Raw genomic sequence first — 12,821 nt, 5'->3', positions numbered from 1 at the left:
CAAGAATGCACCAAAACCTTTCACAATGGTAGCTTTGCATATCATGACAAGGAGGACGTGAATACTGGTTGGACTGCAGGGGAAGAAATAGATTTTAGGTTCAGAATTACCCTCTTTCAGCACACAGAGGAGAAGATTTTGAGAAATACAGGCTTAGAAGTCAGGTTATTTTAGACCTAACTTCTGCACTTAATCCACAGCAAGAACGAACTACTGTTAGAAGCAAAGCAATACCTACCCATGTGCAAGTACTGTGCTCATTCGGCTTCTTAGCCGCTGGTAATTAATAGGCTCATACTGATGTGGCAAGTTGAATTTACCAAAGTGCCTTACCATGAAAAATCATACAACTTTCCCTAGCACAGGATTTACAACTGACAAAATAATTTTTTAGCCCACCTCACTATAACTCGTGCACTATGGTAACTATAACACACGCCCCCGCCATGCACAGTTTTTTCCCAATAATTGTATTGGAAATTTTGCACTGATCAAATGGAAGAGTTAGATATCAATATCACTTGGGAGAAAGTGGAGGCAGCACTGACATCATTGGCGGCTGGCAAAGCAGTGGGGCCTTATGGCATCCCACTTGAATTTTATAGAACCTTTCAGCATGAGATGAAAAAGGAACTTATTGCGGTCTTTTCGACAGCATATAAAGGGGAATGCACCACTGTCCTGGCGGAAATCCATCATTACTGTCTTTATAAAAAAAGACAAACCCACCTTACTGCCGTCATCATACAGGCCCATTTCGTTAATTAATAGCAAAATCTATTCTAAAATACTAGCAACACGCTTATCCGGAATCATTTCATCTCTGGTTTCACAATTTCCACACAGGTTTATTCCTGGATGTGATACTGCTGATCATGTTTGGCGCCTGATATCACTTGTGGATTGGGCACAAGCAAACAATTCCACAATGGGGGTAACCCTGTTGGATGCCGAGAAGGCATTTGACAGGGTTTCCTGGCCATATATGTGGGAGGTTTTAAGACTGAAGGGATTCGACCCTATGATTCGGCAGGCACTGAAGTCATTATATTTGTCCCCAGTGGCTTGTATTCGAATAGCCGGTCAGGAATCGGGCTTGTTCACAATTGGTCATGGTAGACAGCAAGGATGCCCGGGCTCACCGTTATTATTTGCTTTATATATAGATTTTTTTTGCATAAGTTAAATCAAGCCAACGACATCAAATCTATTCAACTGCGGCATATAGATTATAGAGCCCTGGCCTACGCGGACAACATTGTTGTTGTTACCAGCAATATTGTCACCGCAGTACCGGCAATTGAAGAATTGGCCTCTCAGTTTGGCTCCTTCTCGGGGTATAAGTTAAATACCTCCAAAACACAGATTCTGTTCATTGGTGGGGAACCTCCTGACAATGTAACAACAGTTTCAGAAGTTACCTATTTGTGAATTAAAATCTCTCTACCAGTCAGCATTATCCCAGAGTTAAATATGAATCCTGTGCTCACCAAAGTAAATTCAATGTTGGAGAGATTGGATCACTTACACTTATCTCTTTATGGAAGATCTAACGTTTTAAAAATTATGGTATTACCTAAGTTTTTATATATGTTCAGAACGATCCCACTTGAATTTCCAGTATTATGCTTTAAGAGGTTAGAGAGGATTAGTTCAAGAGTCCTGTGGGGCTATGGACGGCAGTGAAGGGCTTATAAAAAGATGGTACTGACGAAACATTGTGGTGGCTGGGGAATGCCTTATTTCATGTTTTATTATTTGGAAGCAGTTTTGCAATTTATTAGTCCTTTGGTAGTAGGGGACAGGGCTAGAATTTTACCTTGTTATAGCCCTGGAATCTACAAATTTGGGTTGGGGGATGAGGCTAGTGGGTGTCTGGTTAAAATAATAGAACCCAGTTATTTTAAGAAAACAAAATGTAAAACTCTTAAAGCTGCATATTCTGTCTGGAGACTAGTTAAGCGGCACTTGGGGGTCTCGAAGCTGAATGCATATACCCCTTTTACAGCCACCGGGCTACTGTCATTGATCTTTCGTGATCAAATTTCTAATAGATGGTACCTAAAAGGAATTCAATGTTTAGGGGATTTGTGTGATGACGGACAGCTGGCTTGACCAAGCATGAATTCTTTAAATACCTCCAAATTCGCAGCTATTTGAATACGTTAGGCCCTGGTGCGGAACATCAATTGAGAAAATGTCCCCTTATTGAAAGTATGCAGAAAAAAACACCTATTGGTCAATTCTATTCTTATTTGATTGAGCTACCCCAGATGATGTTGAGACTTGTCAGGATAAGTGGGCCGTAAAGCTAGGTCAAGAGGGAGTTGATATCGCAGAATCTTTAAGGCTTGCCAATTACGCTCTGATGACAGGGAGGATGCGCACTCAGCATTATACGGCTATATATGATTTGTATTATACCCCAAGATAATTTTTAAAGCTGGGACTAAATGTAATAGATGCGGCCTATTTGCTGCAGATGCAGTTCATATACTTTTTTCTTGCCCCAAATTAGCTGAATTATTTTTTTCTATTGAACAATTTTTAGGATTAATCATGGGTTCATCGGTGTGTATAACTGGGGAACTGGTTCTGATCATTGTTAGCTCAGACTTCTCTGCTCATACAAGTTCCAATGCAATGATATCTTTTTTGTTTATCTGTATGGCTGTGGTACCTGCATGCATAACGAAGGATTGGATTAGTCTTGATCCTCCATCATTTTCGAGCTGGCGGGCAAGGTTACTTGCTATGTACAATTTGAAATTAGCTATATATAAGACCAAGGGGAGAAGAAAGAGCGCAATGGGAGCCAAGATTTGGGCCGCTGTTACTGACTGGATCTAAAGCCTAATAGGTGATAGTTTCTGGTAGAAACTTTCTTTATGTGGAATATTTTTATTCAACTTGGCTTATGCTATTGTATAATCATTGATTGTTTTCTGATGCCTGGTTCTGTTTTTGTATTTCCTTGCTGCTTGTTTGTTTATTTCTCTTTTTTTGTATTATGTTTGCTGACCATATTTTGTCTGTGTATGTTGAACTATACATTCCTTGCAGAAAGTGGGGAGAAAACCAATAACATTTTTAAAAAAAAAGCAAATGTTGCAGTTATGTTATGAATGATGATATGGAAGATGTTATTACTGAAGTAATATTTAGGGTAGGTAGCTTTGCATGGCGAGTGCACGAGTTATAGATACCATAGGGCACGAGTTATAGTTTTTTGAGATAAGTATCATTATAACTCTTGAATTTCTATGATTTTATGCACATAAAATCTAAACCCAACTATAAAATTCCTCTAACCTTTGTTTTTCTTAGTGAATTTCTAAGGTTTTTCAACTTCTTTTTCCTAACTACAACGTCCCTGTAACCTTTTGTTTTTCAGTGAATTTCTAGGGTATTTCTAACGTTAAGTAGGCACCCACTCGAAAGTCTCGCACAGCCTTTGGATGAACAAGGTGGGAAAGGTTGGGCCCAGCGCTTGACCTCTGGCCAGACCCAGTGACCCACCCCCTACATGTAGGCACTTTGGGAGGGGCTCACGTATATCCCCTTCCTTGGGCAATAACAGCCCAGGGACCCCATCCTCTGGGGCCTGGCCAATTACTGCAAGGGGAGGGGTTACGTGGATGCCATCCCACAGAGTCCAGCCATTTCATTCTGAGTGCCTTGGCCCCACCCAGGGCATCCAGAGTGCACTGTTGGAGGCTACAGGGGGATCCTGAATGCCCACACGATATAGGCCAGCTTACCACCTCCAACTGGAGCCAGCATTGCTCCAGAACACATGGAGCAGCAAACAAGTGCTGCTCCCTGCATTTGGGAGCACGTTTTCATCTATTTTCGTGCCTGCTTGGAGCGGACTGACTGTTTGCTCCCACTTGGCAGCAGCTGTCAAAGCTTCCACCAAGAAAAATAAAAAATCTATGTCTCGAGGTGGGCACCTCGGCACCCAGGGAGCCAGCCCTAAAGGGAGGTGGGCCACAGAGCTATTAGTGGCTCCATCAGGGGGGGTCACATGGATCCCCCCTTTTGTATTTGTGTGGCCTGGCCCAGGTAGGTGGTATGACCAGGAGCCAAAAACAGCCCAGGAGGTGGTCCTCTTCTCTTATAAACATTGGCCTTGCCCCGGGGAGGTGGCGTCCCTGGGACCATAAACAGCCTGGTGATATGCACATCCCTTCTTCCCCTTTAATTTTCCTTGCCCGCACCCCCTCTCAATATACTTATATCAATTTTCCCCTAGGACCTAACCGACCTGGGGCTGAAGTAAAAACAAGCACTGGAATCTCTGTGTTTTTTACTGCAAATTATTTTTTTTAATACTTTTTGGCCCTGGGAAGGGTCCATGCAGGACCCACCACCAGGCCCCTTTTCTTTTTTTGAACTTTTTTGGTGGGACTCAGTCGAGTCCGAGTCCCAAAATGGCTGCCAACAGTTCCTGGTTGAAGTGCCAGATAATCAGATCTCGCAAGAGATCTGTTGGATCTATGTAGAATTCATGTCTCTAGAGATCTATCGTGCTTTTTTCTTAAATAACTCAAAAACTACTGAAGGATTTTACATCAAATAATAAAAAGGGCAGGACCTGGGTTGGCCAGCAGCAAGATGGCTGTGCTCTCCCTCCCTCACCAAGGACCCCTCACCACCAAAGGGACCTCCACAAAGGAATGAAAGCCTTCACCGAATAGATGAAGAACAGCTGTCTGAAGCTGAACTCAGACAAGATGGAGGTCCTCATCCTCGCTCCACCCCCTCAGCCTGGGACGACTCCTGGTGGCCGACCGCCCTGGGAGCAGCTCCAACAACCACCGACCACACACGCAACCTTGGATTCATCCTCGACCCAACACTCTCCATGACCAAGCAAGTCAACGCCGTCTCATCCACCTGCTTCAACACCCTCCGCATGCTCTGGAAGATCTACAGGTGGATCCCAACCGACCAAAGAATAACGGTCACCCAGGCCCTCGTGAGCAGCAGGCTGGACTACGGAAACGCCCTCTATGCGGGAGCCCCGGCCAAACTGCTGAAACAACTGCAATGCATTCAGAACGCCTCTGCCCTCCTTATCCTCGACATCCCTCGACACAGCCACATCACACCCCACCTGAGAGACCAGCACTGGCTGCCCGTCAAGAGGATCACCTTCAAACTCTTCACTGACGCACACAAGGCACTCCACAATACCGGACCAGCATACCTCAACCAATGACTCACCTTATACACTCCTAACTGCCAGCTCCGCTCCACCGACCATGCCCTCGCAACCATCCACTGCATCCGAAGAGCAACCGGTGGCGGCAGATCATTCTCCTTCCTCGCAGTCAAGACCTGGAACACCCTCCCCATTCTCCTACGGCAGACCCAAGACCTACTTATCTTCAGGAGACAACTCAAGACTTGGCTCTTCGAGTAGTAGCAGCACCCCCCTTAGCGCCTTTAGACCCTCACGGGTAAGTAGTGCTCTTTACAAATTTCATGATTGTATGATTTATTGTGCACTGGGCGAGCTCTGCCAGCCCAGCCTGTTATATACGCCATCATCTGCCTACAGAGGGGAGCTATCCTCATAAAAAACACAGCAATTTGATCCCGGACAAATTCTGCTGGGGTAGTGCTGTACCCAACGACCGGTGGCAAGCTCGTTGAGGGCCTAGGGCCTGGCTGGATTCGTGCACGCTCTCCTGGGCCCCGGTGGCTGCATCAGCCTGCGAAGAGTTGAGCGACCCTGACCTGGGCTATGTCTGGACAGCGCTTCAAGTTAACTGAGCTGGTCCGGTGGCATCCGGCTTCCAGAGCAATTCTGTTCTGCCCTTCGCCTGCACAGTGAGCACCGCGACCGCCACCGCCACCTGGAACGGATGACCTGGCTCCTCGGCGGCACGGCTTGGCAGTGAGCCCCCAGCCCTCAAGTTACTTCACCGGCAGCTTGGCGGCCCCACTACACTCTGATTCACCATTGCTGGCCTGCTTCTGCCGCCTCTTGCAGCCTGCCTGCACTTTCTCCCGGGCCTGTGGAGGGGGCCCATGCTGGACCTCGTGGGGGCACCCAGGGCCAAGCCTGTTTTGACACCCCAGGACCCCCTGGGCACTGCTGAACTTCATCACTGTCTACACACTGAATAGCTCTACAAGACCATAATGGGGAAATCCAATGCCAGGCAACCTAAGCTTACAATCACTGGGCGGGGGACGGGCAGAGGCGGTGATCTACCCCCAGATGCCAGTGCACAATCCAGCCAGACAGATCTGCCCGGTGAACAGGACGACAGTCTTCATTCTATACTCCTCGGTATCTAGTTCAGCCTAAAGTCCATAGATTCTAAGATAGATTACCTCACGACACGCCTCGATCAGGTCAAGCAGCTGGTCGAATCTCATGATGCCCGCATTGTCCAGCTCGAATCCAGAGTCTCTGAGGCTGATGACGTTGGGCCGAGAAGAAGCAGAGGCTCCTCAAAATGGACAAAGTCCTTGAAATTATACGCCCCAAAAATGAAGACCTTAAATCGAGCTTCTGAAGAAACAACATTTGTGTCATCGGTATACTGGAATCCACTGTGACTGGGAGAATGGAAGACTACCGTGAATCTCTGATCCGGGAACTTTCCGGCTCGGTCCTGTCTGATCATTTCATCATTGAGCAGGTGCACATGTCCCTTGGCCGGCAGCCTCCTCCTGGGACCCCTGCGAGACTCATAATTGCCCGCCTGTTAAATTATTGAGACCGTGACTCCATCCTCCGAAGGGCCAGAGAGATGGGGAAGTGAGACACCATGGTAACGTTCTGTCCTTCTACCCTGAATTCACGCTATCCGTCCAGGCCCGCAGAGACTTTCTACCAGTCAAACGCATGCTTCCTTCAAGAGACACAACTTCTCCCCACCAAAGTATCCAGACTGCGCTCTCGACATTGGGTGTAAACCTATTCTGCTTTTCATTCTAACTACACGAGCGGCGCTACCATTCTCTTTAGGAAGGACCCCATGGCATGCCACACAATCCTTCATTGACACTGAGGGCCGGTATGTGAGGGCGCTCTCTACAACCATCCAGTGATCCTTGAGGCGCTCTATAGCCCCAATATTGATGACATTTAATTTTTCTCTCGAGTATGAAACATTATATTCTCCCTCGGCCCCCACCCTCTGATATGAGGAGGCGACTTTAATGTTGCACCCTCAGGGTCGCTGGACCGCTGAGGAGCCCACATCCATCATCCTCAGGCCACGGTTAGCCTATGCACCATATCTGATGATAACTCTTTGATTGATGCATGGCACCACTCCCATCCAGACATGCGCGAGGGCACTTGCTTGTCCAATACACACAGAACCTGGTTCCGGATTGACTTGTGGCTCATTACCCACAATGTCGCTTCCAGGATCTCCAATAGCAAAATAATGGGACCCCCTCGAAGTTAAAGTAGGTCAGGGAAAGAGAGGAATGAAAAAACACAGAGCAGTAAGATTTCCCTCATTGACCACTGTGATTCAATAATAATATACTTCTATTACTTTATAATACATTACAGAAGTACATTAGTGACAACCACCAGAAATTTCTATAATTTTTTATTATTTCCACAAAATGTCTCCTTTTTAAAAAAGGTGTTGCCTATGATATCCTAACACTTCCTCTCGCCTGCGGAGGCATGGGGGCTCCTGATCTCAGGCTCTATGAGCTCTGTGCTCAAGCCAGTTTCCTTCATTTTTGGCTACACCCAACCCCTTTCCAGTCGCATGCGGCAGTTGAGGCAGACCTTGCTTCACCCTGGCCAATGCAGAAAGCACTATTATTGCCATTCAGGGTCCTCCGGGCTGAAATAGATGGGCTCTGCAAGTACATTTAAGATAGGGATTTATTTGCACCATCAATGCAGCTCGCCAGCAAACCCTCCTTCCCTTCATTTCAGACTTCAGGCATGGCACGCCGCACCAGGAATGTGGGTATTCATACTAACCCTGATGTATATCCCAACAACAGCTTTCTCCCTCTCCCTGAGAGCGCTATACCACTTGACAAACTGCTTTACTACCGGATTAGAGCTACCTGTAAAAATACTAACTTTGCATTTCCACTTTCTCCCCAGCATCACGCCACTCTGGAATACATTCATTCTGCCACATCTCCATGCAAGCAAGTTACACATTTATATGCACACTCGCTAGTGCCCCCCCCATGAGCGTGGCCATAACGCCTTGGGGTCTGACCTGGCTGACGGCCTCTCACTAGCGCAATTGCAGTATTGCTGTACAAACTAAGTGACTTTCCTCTAATTACCGGTGGCAACTTATCCACTTTAAATTCTTACACCACCTCTATCGACCCCCACTGTGTTACGCAAGATAACTGATAACAACAGATGTTTACGCTGTTCGACCCCGGATGTAACGTTTACACATTTGGCATGGAGATGCCCCAAGGTTCAGGAATTCTTGCAGGAGGTATGCACAATCATCAGTGACATCACCACAGAGGCTATCACTCCTGACCCTCTCCTTTGCCTACTGGCCCATGTCAAAGATGTTACTGACACCAACCGCAAACTGACTGCAATGTTCCTAGTCTTGGCCAAGCAACAAGTGGCAATACACTGGGGTCGCAGACCGGCGCCGCAGACCAAACTCTGGCTAGAGGATGCTGCTCACTGTCAGACACATTTGGGCGAATATTGGGACCTGATGCCTGCGGCTAACAGACCTCTCAACATATGGGGACCTCTTATCTCCTATTTACACTGAAATGCTAACTCTGGGTTATTCCCTGATGGGTCTCCCGCCCTCATCTCCAATACTACCACAGTTGGTCCTGACAGGATCGACTCTTAATTCCTGACAATGCCTCCTGTAAACTACGCACTTGAATCAGCCATTCCTCCTCTTTTTTTTCTGTTGCAGTCAACCTCGCACGTTCTGTAATGGATGCCACATCACTCAATTGGAATGTATAACTGTACCTTGCCTTAAATGCTCAATAAAGTTTTTGGGGAAAAATTACAAACGAAAAAAAATACAAAAGGGGCTCTTCCGGACCAAGAGCTAGCTTTTTGCCAAATTTGGTGTCATTCCATTCAGCGGTCCGGGCTGTGGTCATGTTCGAAAGCCCTATGGGAAATTGCATGGGAAAATTGGGTACTGGGACCGCCTTTTTTCTCAGTCCCCACTTGATGAATCACCTCGAAACTTTCAAGGGAGCAGCTGAAGTGAGTGATAAACTAATTTTGAAAAGTATGTGAAGATTCCTCAAATGGCAAAAACTAGGTCCTAACTATGACTACCTTCTAGCAACTGTCAGTAGGTAATAGATGTATATGGCAAGGGCAAGAGATAGTTGCTTGAACATTTTTAACTGCTGAATTTCAGTGTTTTAGTTTAAAATGATTCATTGAAACAAAACTTTTCACCTAACTATAATCGCACTTTGACATAATTACTAACCTTTGCTTTTTAAAGTGAATTTCTAGGAGTTTTTTTTATGTAAAGTAATAATTTATTACCATCTGTAAGTATGGCGACCATGTGTGTGGCATGGGGTTGGTTGCAGGCCACAGCTTGTAGCCACGCCCTGCACCCAGCCCATGAGGGCAGCTAACCCCGAGCTGCGTGTCCTGAAATCGTTGCTGCAACAATTCTCCTCATGTTCCAGCAAGTCGAATTGCAGTGCAATCTTCTGGGGAATCAAGATGGCATACAGAGAAAAACAACCCTTGTGGTCTATCACATCGCTTTAATATTTGAAGTTGTGAGATTGCTGGACTCTCGCAAACTTCTGGTAAACCAATCGTCCAGTTATACAAATATTTTGAGCCCTAATTTATCAAAAATTACTGAACAGATTTACACCAAATCATGAAAATCATGCTTTCTGAACACAAATGTAGCTTTCTGACGATTTTGGTATAATCCTGGTAACATGGTTTTTGGGACTCCCCCATTTATCTCAGCCCCTGCTTGATAAATTACTCTGAGACTTTCCATGAAGGAGATGAGCTGAATGAACTTCCATTTTGAAAAGTTTCCAGAGGTTTCATCAAAGTGCACCTATGTTAATAGCAAACCAAAAAAGGCTCCTCCGATAGTAAGTAGGTTTAACTATAACTACAGGGTCGCATGAAACCTCGAATATACACTTATTCTTCATGACAAGACTTTTCCTGGTATTATCGAGTGCACTTGCAAAGCTGTACTGTGATTAAGGACGCTATGCAGCACAACATCATCACGGTACAAAAAGAACTGAGTGAAGGATCTTACTCGATCTGTGTGATTAAGACACTACTTTACAGTTTAGAAATACTGCAGTGTGAATTAATGATCAAGGTGCACTATGGGACTGGTAGTATTTTTACCTGGTCACGTGATGAGGGTGTTCAAAAATATGTGAGCTAATTGATTGTGATGCACCTCACCTGTGAACAAGGCCACAAATATCGGCTGAAACGCGTAAGGTTTTGATGCCCTACCACTTCTGAGAAGCAAATAAAACCAGTGAGACATGCAATTGGGCTTCGCAGTTCTTGTGTTTGTGCTTTGGCATGCCAAAATGCGAGTTGCTTCATGCCCGCTTTGCGAAGCCACCCTGTAGAGATGGTGGCTCCCGTCAGTTGGAGGAATGCTTTTTGGATTTAATTGGGGAGCATGTCTCACGCGCTGTTGCAGTCAGAGAAGTTATTAGTGTCTGTTGGCCAGATCAACCATTTGTTCCAATCAGGAAGTGTTCTGTTTTGTTTTAGGCCACGTCCAACCCCTCATCTGTAGTGGTGTTTCTATCAGGCATTGGCTTTGGTATAGACGGGTTGTTTAAATCTTTTATCTTGGCTAAACCAAGACAGGTTGTTTGTTGAATGGTATCATTCAGGAATAGTATTTGTTCTGGGATCATGCAGGCTCTAAATAATGCTTCTAGACCTTGTACCTGCCATTCTTTGTACCCCAGATAGTTTTGTTTCAATGTTGTTTTTCCAAAACTCAAAACCAAATGTAGACATTTAGTCATAAAAATTTTCAGAATAAATCGATTTAGTATTTGTCAACATGTTTTTCATTCCTGTCTTATTTAACATTTTGAAATAAAATGTTTCTGGATCAGTGTAATTAAACCCTGAAAAGTATGGGAATTTTTCATAAAATGTTTTTTAACTGCCTTTTGGCGGAGTTGGACAATGTTCCCATTGATTATAAGTTAAAACATTTCTAGGATTTGCAGATTTATGCAGATAATGATGACCATAGTGGTTATAACAATACATTTCTTCATAATTCGATGAACCCTGTAAATAATCATGTTCTGTAAATTTTGCTGACATTTCTAAATCTGACATCATATTGTTAATATTTTCAAAGTCCCAATCATCAGAGAAAGAACTTGGTGTCACAAAGTCACTTAATGAAATATTGAATTGGTGTGGATATTTCAAGAGCTCTACCGGGCCATAGATTTAATAGTCAGTTCTGTCCTATGCTATACCACCAGGTATAGGCTTTGATGTGATGTTCACTGATGATAGTTCTCTTTTCTCTATGTGAGAGGATCTGTGTGGTTTCAGGACCAAGTTGATGTTCTGACTTGCTGTGTCCATTGTACTATATTTTCCATCAAAACATTTTCCCAACCATAGAACCATGATGAGCCAAAGTAGTAGGAAAAGTACACCTAACACAATCCATAGTTCAATCCAAGGGGAAATCAGATATGTTTCTTTTGAATTGATGAAAGAGCTCTGTAAAAAAAAATTCAACGTTTTTGTTGCTGGCTTGTCTCCATGTTCACTCGGATCGTCAGAAAAGTCATCAAAGTTGATAAAGTAGCCAGATGCAGTTCTGTCAATTGGTGGGATTGCTTCCGGATTTCCATTGATCTTTGCATTTTCTTTTGTTACATTTGTATAGTCCGAGGCTACATCGTTGTAGACTGGTGTTTCTTCATGAACTGTTGCAATTTGGGTTTCAAGAGGCGCAAGTTCCATGGCTTTGTTGCATAGTCCCTTTTTATTCACTGAAGGTTTATCGAAAGTGATTAGTCTCTCAGTTTGAACCTCTTGGATTGTAGCAAGATTTGGTCTTCTGCTACTTCTTGGGAGTCCACTGGGCCTACTGCTTATTATTGGCCACATGATTGTGGTTTCACCAGGTTGAAGGATACAACTCTGTTCTCCTTTTTACCCGCAAGTGGCGGTAGTACTACTGATCTTGTCCGCTGACAGCTAAGACAGGTACTGCTTTTCCGTAAGAAGGCCCAAATTCCTTCTTCACCGCGATCTTTTCTCTGACCAGATCCCCAATATTTGGAATCCAGACAGGTCTTGCTGGGACAGGTGGTTCTTCAGTGGTTGTTGGCTTAGACATTTTGTTACTTAGACTTTTTCTTATTTCATTCAAATCCTGTAAAACAGCCAAACGATCTTTGATATCAAAGGTTTTTTCTTCCACCACTGAAGTTTGACAATCTAAATCCTGGATTTTAATTCTAGTGCCGAACAATAGTTCGTATGGAGTGAAACCCTTTAGAGAATTTCTTGGCAGATTGTTAAGACTACGTTGGACACTTGTTAGATGTTTGACCTACCCATCACCCGAACCTAATACCCTCGCTGTTATAGATTGCTTTATGTCACGGTTTTTTCTTTCCACAACCGCATTTCCCTCAGGATGGAAGGAAGAAGAGTAGCGCAATGCAATGCCCATGCTGGTCATGGCCTCTTTGTAAGCTCGAGAGCTAAACGCAGGACCCTGGTCAGAATGTAGCATGCAAACTGTGTATGTGCCGATAAAGACTCGCAAATCTTTTATAACAGTTCTGGCGTCAGC

This window comes from Lissotriton vulgaris, chromosome 1_1, assembly GCF_964263255.1.
Source record: "Lissotriton vulgaris chromosome 1_1, aLisVul1.2, whole genome shotgun sequence".
NCBI classification, from domain to species: Eukaryota; Metazoa; Chordata; class Amphibia; order Caudata; family Salamandridae; genus Lissotriton; species Lissotriton vulgaris.
Note: the sequence above shows the minus strand (reverse complement) of the source record.